At 40.5% G+C, this 7,503-nt stretch overlaps 1 pseudogene; it reads left to right on the plus strand.

Moving 5' to 3' along the window:
* Window positions 1-6,910: 6,910 nt before the first annotated feature.
* On the plus strand, window positions 6,911-7,089 carry LOC116886775 (annotated as a pseudogene).
* The last annotated feature ends 414 nt before the right edge of the window (window positions 7,090-7,503 follow it).

The raw sequence follows: 7,503 nt of genomic DNA on the forward strand, positions 1-7,503 counted from the left end.
AAGATCTTTACCAATCCTACAACAGATAGAGGCCTTATATCCAAAATATACAAAGAACTCAAGAAGTTAGACCACAGGGAGACAAATAACCCTATTAAAAAATGGGGATCAGAGCTAAACAAAGAATTCACAGCTGAGGAATGCCGAATGGCTGAGAAACACCTAAAGAAATGTTCAACATCTTTAGTCATAAGGGAAATGCAAATCAAAACAACCCTGAGATTTCACCTCACACCAGTGAGAATGGCTAAGATCAAAAACTCAGGTTACAGCAGATGCTGGCGAGGATGTGGAGAAAGAGGAACACTCCTCCATTGTTGGTGGGATTGCAGACTGGTACAACCATTCTGGAAATCAGTCTGGAGGTTCCCAGGGAATTGGACATTGAATTACCTGAGGCCCCAGCTATACCTCTCTTGGGCATATACCCAAAAGATGCCCCAACATATAAAAAAGACACGTGCTCCACTATGTTCATAGCAGCCTTATTCATAATAGCCAGAAGCTGGAAAGAACCCAGATGCCCTTCAACAGAAGAATGGATACAGAAAATGTGGTACATCTACACAGTGGAATATTACTCAGCTATCAAAAACAATGACTTTATGAAATTCATAGGCAAATAGAGGGAACTGGAAAATATCATTCTGAGTGAGGTAACGCAATCACAGAAAAACACACATGGTATGCATTCATTGATAAGTGGCTATTAGCCCAAATGCTTGAATTGCCCTAGATGCACAGAACACATGAAACTCAAGACGGATGACCAAAATGTGAATGCTTCACTCCTTTAAAAGGGGAACAAGAATACTTTTGGCAGGGAATAGGGAGGCAAAGATTAAAACAGAGGCAGAAGGAACACCCATTCAGGACCTGTCCCACATGTGGTCCATACATATACAGCCACCCAATTAGACAAGATGGATGAAGCAAAGAAGTGCAGGCTGACAGGAACCGGATGTAGATCTCTCCTGAGAGACACTGCCAGAATATAGCAAATTCATAGGCGAATGCCAGCAGCAAACCACTGAACTGAGAACGGGACCCCCATTGAAGGAATCAGAGAAAGGACTGGAAGAGCTTGAAGGGGCTCGAGACCCCATATGAACAACAATGCCAAGCAACCAGAACTTCCAGGGACTAAGCCACTACATACATGGACTGACTCTGAGCTCCAACCTCATAGGTAGCAATGAATAGCCTGGTAAGAGCACCAGTGGAAGGGGAAGCCCTGGGTCCTGCCAAGACTGAACCCCCAGTGAACGTGATTGTTGGGGGGAGGGCGGTAATGGGGGGAGCATGTGGAGGAGAACACCCATATAGAAGGGGAGGGGGAGGGGTTAGGGGGATGTTGGCCCGGAAACCAAGAAAGGGAATAACATTCGAAATGTAAATAAAAAATACTCAAGTTAATAAAGAAAAAAGGGGAAAAAAAGAAAGCCTAAATAAATAAATGAATGAATAAATAAATATTCCTTAGAGATGCCAATGAAGAGAAAAGAAAGCTCAAATGATCAATACAAGAGTAGAAAAGTAGAATTGAGAGACCTAGATGACCAGCCGATAACAGTACTTATTACATTGTTGATTGAAGAAGAGTAAGAATACACTTGTGTCAGACTGTGATGGTGACTAGGACAGAAAATCACAGTCTTCTGCTTTGTTTTCAGATCTGAAGCAGCAGTTCGCTTCTAGAACCATTCACTGATGAAGTGGCCAGGATCCCAAGCATGACCCCCAAAGACCACATATATTATACACTATAACAGTTTTGATCTCTCTGTAGAGGAGGCTATGGCATTTAATTAGGTGACAGCATCCTGAAGAAAAGGTCCTTTGGTTAATATGATTTGTCCATCTCCTCCAAAACTCATTCTGAAAGTTAATTGTTATTGCAGTGTTGTTAGAAGGTAGAGCCCCTGATAGGTGATTAAACCATACAGCACGTAAAGCATTGTAGATCAGAGTGAGGTCTCACTCTTAGTGACTTCTAAAGCAGTGTGGCTCTAAGGTCAGGCTACTTCTCTCAAGCTTTCTCTCCCACGAGTTGATGTAACTTTTCTCTTTACGCAGTGAGTTGAAACAGCACGAGACCTTCACCAGGAACTGAGAAGAACTGATGCCACGTTTTGAACTCCCCAAGCTCCAGAACTAGGATCTCATTAATAAATCTTTGTGACTTATTGGTTATCCAGTCTCAAATATCCTATTGTAGGAAAAAAAACTGTGGAAACCGAAAATGCCTATTTGTTTCAAGCACCGCTGAATTCAGCTGTAGAGCTGAGCTGCCCTTGTGCCTCCTAGAATAGAACAGAGTTAATCTGAATGCCAGGAAATAAATGGGATCCTGGAACAAACCCAACTTTGTGGTTCCACTGTGTAAGGACAGTCACCCAATGGCCATCCCTTGAATGCAAACTGAAACTGGTGGTTGTCAGTTAGAGTAACCCCCAAATTGAGTTGTTGGCTTGTAAAACAATATGATTACAGCAGGGAGAAAATTGTAATCCTCTGCCCCTCTACCCCTATAATCCAAGATCATAAAGAAAACTAGGGCCATGACCTAGAAGGGGTGGCAGAGACCAATGGCATTTTCAAAGACCTAGAGGGTGCAGAGTTGATGGGCTCGGCCTTAATTCTACTTAACTTGCAGCCTGGCAGGAAACAGGGGGAGCCTGGGGAATGGCTCTGGACTTCCATAAACTCAAGTGGGTGCCTAATTACGGTTGAAAGACACGCTACCCTTACTGCAGCAAATAAGTGCAGACACAGAGACAAGCACAGGAGCCATGGCACTCTTTCCTAAACCGGAGGGGAATAAACAGATCAGAGCATGCTCACATGGACCAGCAACCACAAAACCACATACTTTTCTTCAGGAATATGTTAACTTATCTATTACCTGACATACTATAGTTAGAAGTGATGGGAACCTCACCCTCACCCCCAGAAATCCTACGGAATATGAGGTTTAGCTACTGGTCAAACATTCTGCTGCTCAGGCAAGATGAGTGTGAGATATTCAACATGCCAAAGGCTTTGATAAAACCCTTTTGACTAAGAGACAAGTAAAAAAGAAACGTAAGAAAAACATAGGTTCCTGATACTTCAATAAGTTTATTAGGGGATCCAACAGTGAGGGGGATGCACTGGTGCCTGTTTCAAAGTAATTTTTTTTTAAAATCTGCATCTTCTGTCCCTTATTTCAAAGGAGGCCTGGTTCCTACTGGCCTTGTTCATGTACTGGAAGCAATATGTTTTAGGTTTTGAAACAGTGAGAAACCTGTGCTGATCAACCATGTTAGAAAGTCTTGGGAAATCCTTCATAACACAGAAATAGTACATTCATTAAGAGCCAATCTTCAGCAGATCAGAAAGGATGAGAAAATTATTTAACCAAGAATTCCAGACCTTCATGTCACCCAGTACGGCTTGATGATGGCCTTCTACAGATGGGCATAGGAAGGAACCTCCTGTTACTGACTGAGAAAATAGAGACAAAAGCCTGGGCTCTGGTTCCATATGGGCTAATGTCATGTATAAGCACCCAAATGGCAGAAGTTGATTTGCAGACTTACACAGGAGATGACCTTAAAGTCAATGGCAAAGGCCATTTGAAATGGACTCAGCTTTAGATAGAGTGCCAAGGCATCATCTCCTTGTGTGGAAGGAGAATAAAATTGTTTGAAGCCAAGGGCCAGAAGTTAAAGGAGTGATTGGCTGATCAAAGATCTAATAGGAAATCGATCAAGAGAACAGAGACAAGAAGAAACCGAGGTTTGAGCATAAGAGATTAAACACACCAGAGAGTAACACCCACCAGAGAGATGTATCATGGCCCCTGACTAAACAGCACAGTAGACAAAGTGACTCACCAGCTGCTTCCAAACACTTTGTTATGATAGCCCCTTTATTGAACAAAGTGCTTTTGCATAAGAGACCACAGTGACAAAACCAGGGTTTTACCTAGATCTATCTTGAGTACTTGCTTATCAAGGCTGACCTAGGTCCCATTGTTGCTGAAAGTCCAACCTGCATCAAGAAATCAGTGCTAAGCTCCCAGGAGGCATCTGTTTCTGGAAAAGAGCAATGGACCTTTGTAGGGAAAGTAACTAAAGGGAGTTTCATCAATCCTGGAAGTACCAGTCTCTCATCTCACATATTGCAGGAAAAGATTTGCCTTGGCTGACTACAAAGAGTTAATATCACCAAACGGGAACTTACAAACTTTTCAACAAATCAATATCATATACCCATATAACCGACCATCGATCCACTGCACGGCAACGTGAGCCCATTGTTACAGGAATCGCTGCTCTTTATCAGATGGCACCATCCAGAAGATGCCAATTTGATGTGCCAAGTGCCTTAACTATTGAGTTATCGTAGGTAGTCTCAACTAAAGCACTATCTTAGGTCATCTGGAAGATCATATCTGAGTCAGTGTCACTCTATCCTACAGGCCATTGTATGTCACTTGAGTCAAAGACCTCTATGGGGCCACATTCCAAACAGGGTGAAATAATCAGTCTGCTAAGCAAAAGAATGCAAGGAGAGTGGTCCTATTTATCATGAATTCTAGGAAGTGTTTATGCTGTCCATGAATGAAACTTTTCAAGATTATAGTATTGGCATCCATAGTCATAAATTATTTGGCCTCCTTAGTCCAATGGAATCCTTATTCAAAGAGTCTGCAAGAAAAAGAAACCACTGCCAAGGCTAATTAATTTAGGGTAGTAGGTACAAAGGGGTTATTACAAACAAGTGGCCAAGGAAGGAATACGTGTGGGGCTCAGGTGACCCTCTCTGTGCCTCTGAGGACACAGTTGTCTTAACTCCATATGTAACCCTGAAAGAATTGCATTAACTCCAGCCTGAGAGGGAGATTGTCTCAAACTCATCAGTGATGAAGGCTTGGACCATGCTGCTAGCAGAATAGAGCTGAGAGCATGAGGAAGCTAGAATGTGCAGGAGAGTGTGGAGGACACGGCATCCAGAAGCTATTTGGAAATCCATCACGTGGATGGAATTTAGATAATCCTCTCAATCTCCAAATTCTAAGTTCCTTCAGAGGAGGAAAACAGAGGTATGGAGGTGCCATTCCCTGAACATAGATGTAGTTATAGGTTCATGCACTCAAAAGGTGAGTTATGGTAGACCTAAAACCAAGCTCCTTTCTTTACCTTCAACAATGGTTCATTATGTAGTGATGTGAGGAATGGTAATGTAAAAGTTCAAATTCAATGCCTTCAGGGGGTACCTCCAAATGTGGGCCTAGATTATTATCTCAGGAGAACTCCAAGCCATCCATTGAACAAAATGATCTAAATACCCCAACCATGTTTACTCAGTGGAAAACTTCTCTAGTGGGTAACCTTAGCTCTGAATATTCCCCCTCCTCTTCCTAAACCTGCTCCTTTGCTTTTTAACAAAATTAATTTCTCAATCCAACTCTGTGTCTTAATGTTTCTGGGTTTCTCTGATAACTCTGGTGGCATTAGCCTGTTACTGGAACCCCAGCTCACATTAGGAAAACACCTAGTGGGATATTACAGAAATCTTCGTGGCATTTGAAATGTATATATAGATCCAAATTCTAAGAATTGGTAATTCATTCTTCTAGTATGTGTATTTGATCATGTTCTACTGTGCATTTTTATAAAATATAATTGCTGGTAAAGTACAGTTTATATTTCCATTTCCTATTTGTTCTTTATTTTTAAAATGATAACTTTGTCTCTCTATTCACGTTTCATAATAAAACAAATCAATTTAACTTGAATTAATCCCGACATAATTTTGATAGAAATTTTGTTGCAAGATAGTCCTATGTTCCATCCATCTTTAGTGTTATTATTGTCACATAAATACCATTTTATATGTACTGAAGATGCCATTGTCTTTTAAATAAGAGGTATTAAGATTATGAACAAATACTTTTCCAGTGCTTTTTATATACCTTTATCAGTCTTCTTTGCTTTGTGTGTAGATTCAAATTACCATCTAATGGCCTTCCATGTCAGCTAAATATTCCCTTTAGTATTTCTAAAAATAATGTGGCAGCTCTAGAAATTAAATCTACCCTCAGATTGTGTTGTTAATGCTGATGTTGGTATTACAACTGTTGGTACTTAATGATTTCCCTGGACTCATTTTGTGAACTCTTTACTCATTGTTAAATGAGGTCATTGAAGCCTTTGCTTCAATGGTCAGAAATTCCCTTAATTTCTTTGAACCTGCACACCTCCCAGTCACCGGTCTGAATGTCTCTTTGATCACTTCTCCAATGGTTTAGCAAATAGCTTGCAACTATCAGCCTCCTTTTGTTCTTCACACAACATGTCAAGACCAGTCTGCGATACATTAGAATCTTTTTTAAAATGTGTGTGTGTGTCTGTCTGTCTGTCTGTCTGTCTGTGTGTTTCCATGCATGGCTGTGTGTATGTGTGTCTTCGTGTGTGTATATGTGGTGTTTGTATGACCATATATGGGCACTCATAGAGGAAGAGAACTTGTGCCTGTATAGAGCTCAGAGGACAATCTTGGGAGTCAACACTCACTTTCCTTCTTGTTTGACTCAGTGTCTCCTGTTCGTTGCTGCATATACCGTGCAAGCTGTACTGTGAGTTCCCTGGTTTCCCTTGATTTGTTCTCATTTCCCCGTGGAAGCACTGAGGTCACAAACTAACACTCAAGGGTCTAACTTTACGTGGGTCCTATGGATCAGAGCCAAGTCTGTATGCTTGTGTGGCCAGTGAACTAGCTAACTATGTCACCTACCCAGCTGATGTTTTAGAGTCTTTTAGGAATAGCAATGTTTCTTAAGTAGTGCAGGGTCCAGTCACCTGTAATAGTGCCTGACATGGAATAAATATAGTATGTCATTCCTTTAAAATACTGCTGGCTGATCGCTTCTCGGCCTTTTGGCTAAGATCAAGTGTAAAATACTGCTGGCTGGATACTCAGACAGCTAGGATACCCTAGTCTCTCTGGTTTTCGGTCAGATAGGATTATGATACAAAATAAAATGCAATTATTTTAATAATATTTTATGTCATAGAAAATAAACATATATCTAAATTTTTATGGTTTTTATTTTTAGAATTTTGAAGTTATAAGTGGATCTTGTTGTATCCATCTGTATTATTCTTTCTTCCCCAAATGCTATACATTGAGCAAATTTACAAGTTTGGAGTAAATGCATTATTCCTTTAATGAAAAAGATATTTAACTAATATACAACAGCATTGAAAATAACTTACCTCTACCAAAGCTGCTTCTTGCATATGCATCTTCGTATTATTTTCTCAGTAAAATTTTACTGAATGTCTATTTTATGCCAGATATTCTGAGTACCAGGGAAGAACACCCAATAAAGCAAATTCCTTACCATTATGGACTTTGCTTTACAATAGAAATTACTCCTCTGCAATTTCTTTGTAGTAGGATCTTTATCTGATCATTAAACCCACATAACCTCAAACCAGATGCCTACTTCCT

The sequence above is a fragment of the Rattus rattus genome, chromosome 17, assembly GCF_011064425.1.
Source record: "Rattus rattus isolate New Zealand chromosome 17, Rrattus_CSIRO_v1, whole genome shotgun sequence".
Taxonomy (NCBI): Eukaryota; Metazoa; Chordata; class Mammalia; order Rodentia; family Muridae; genus Rattus; species Rattus rattus.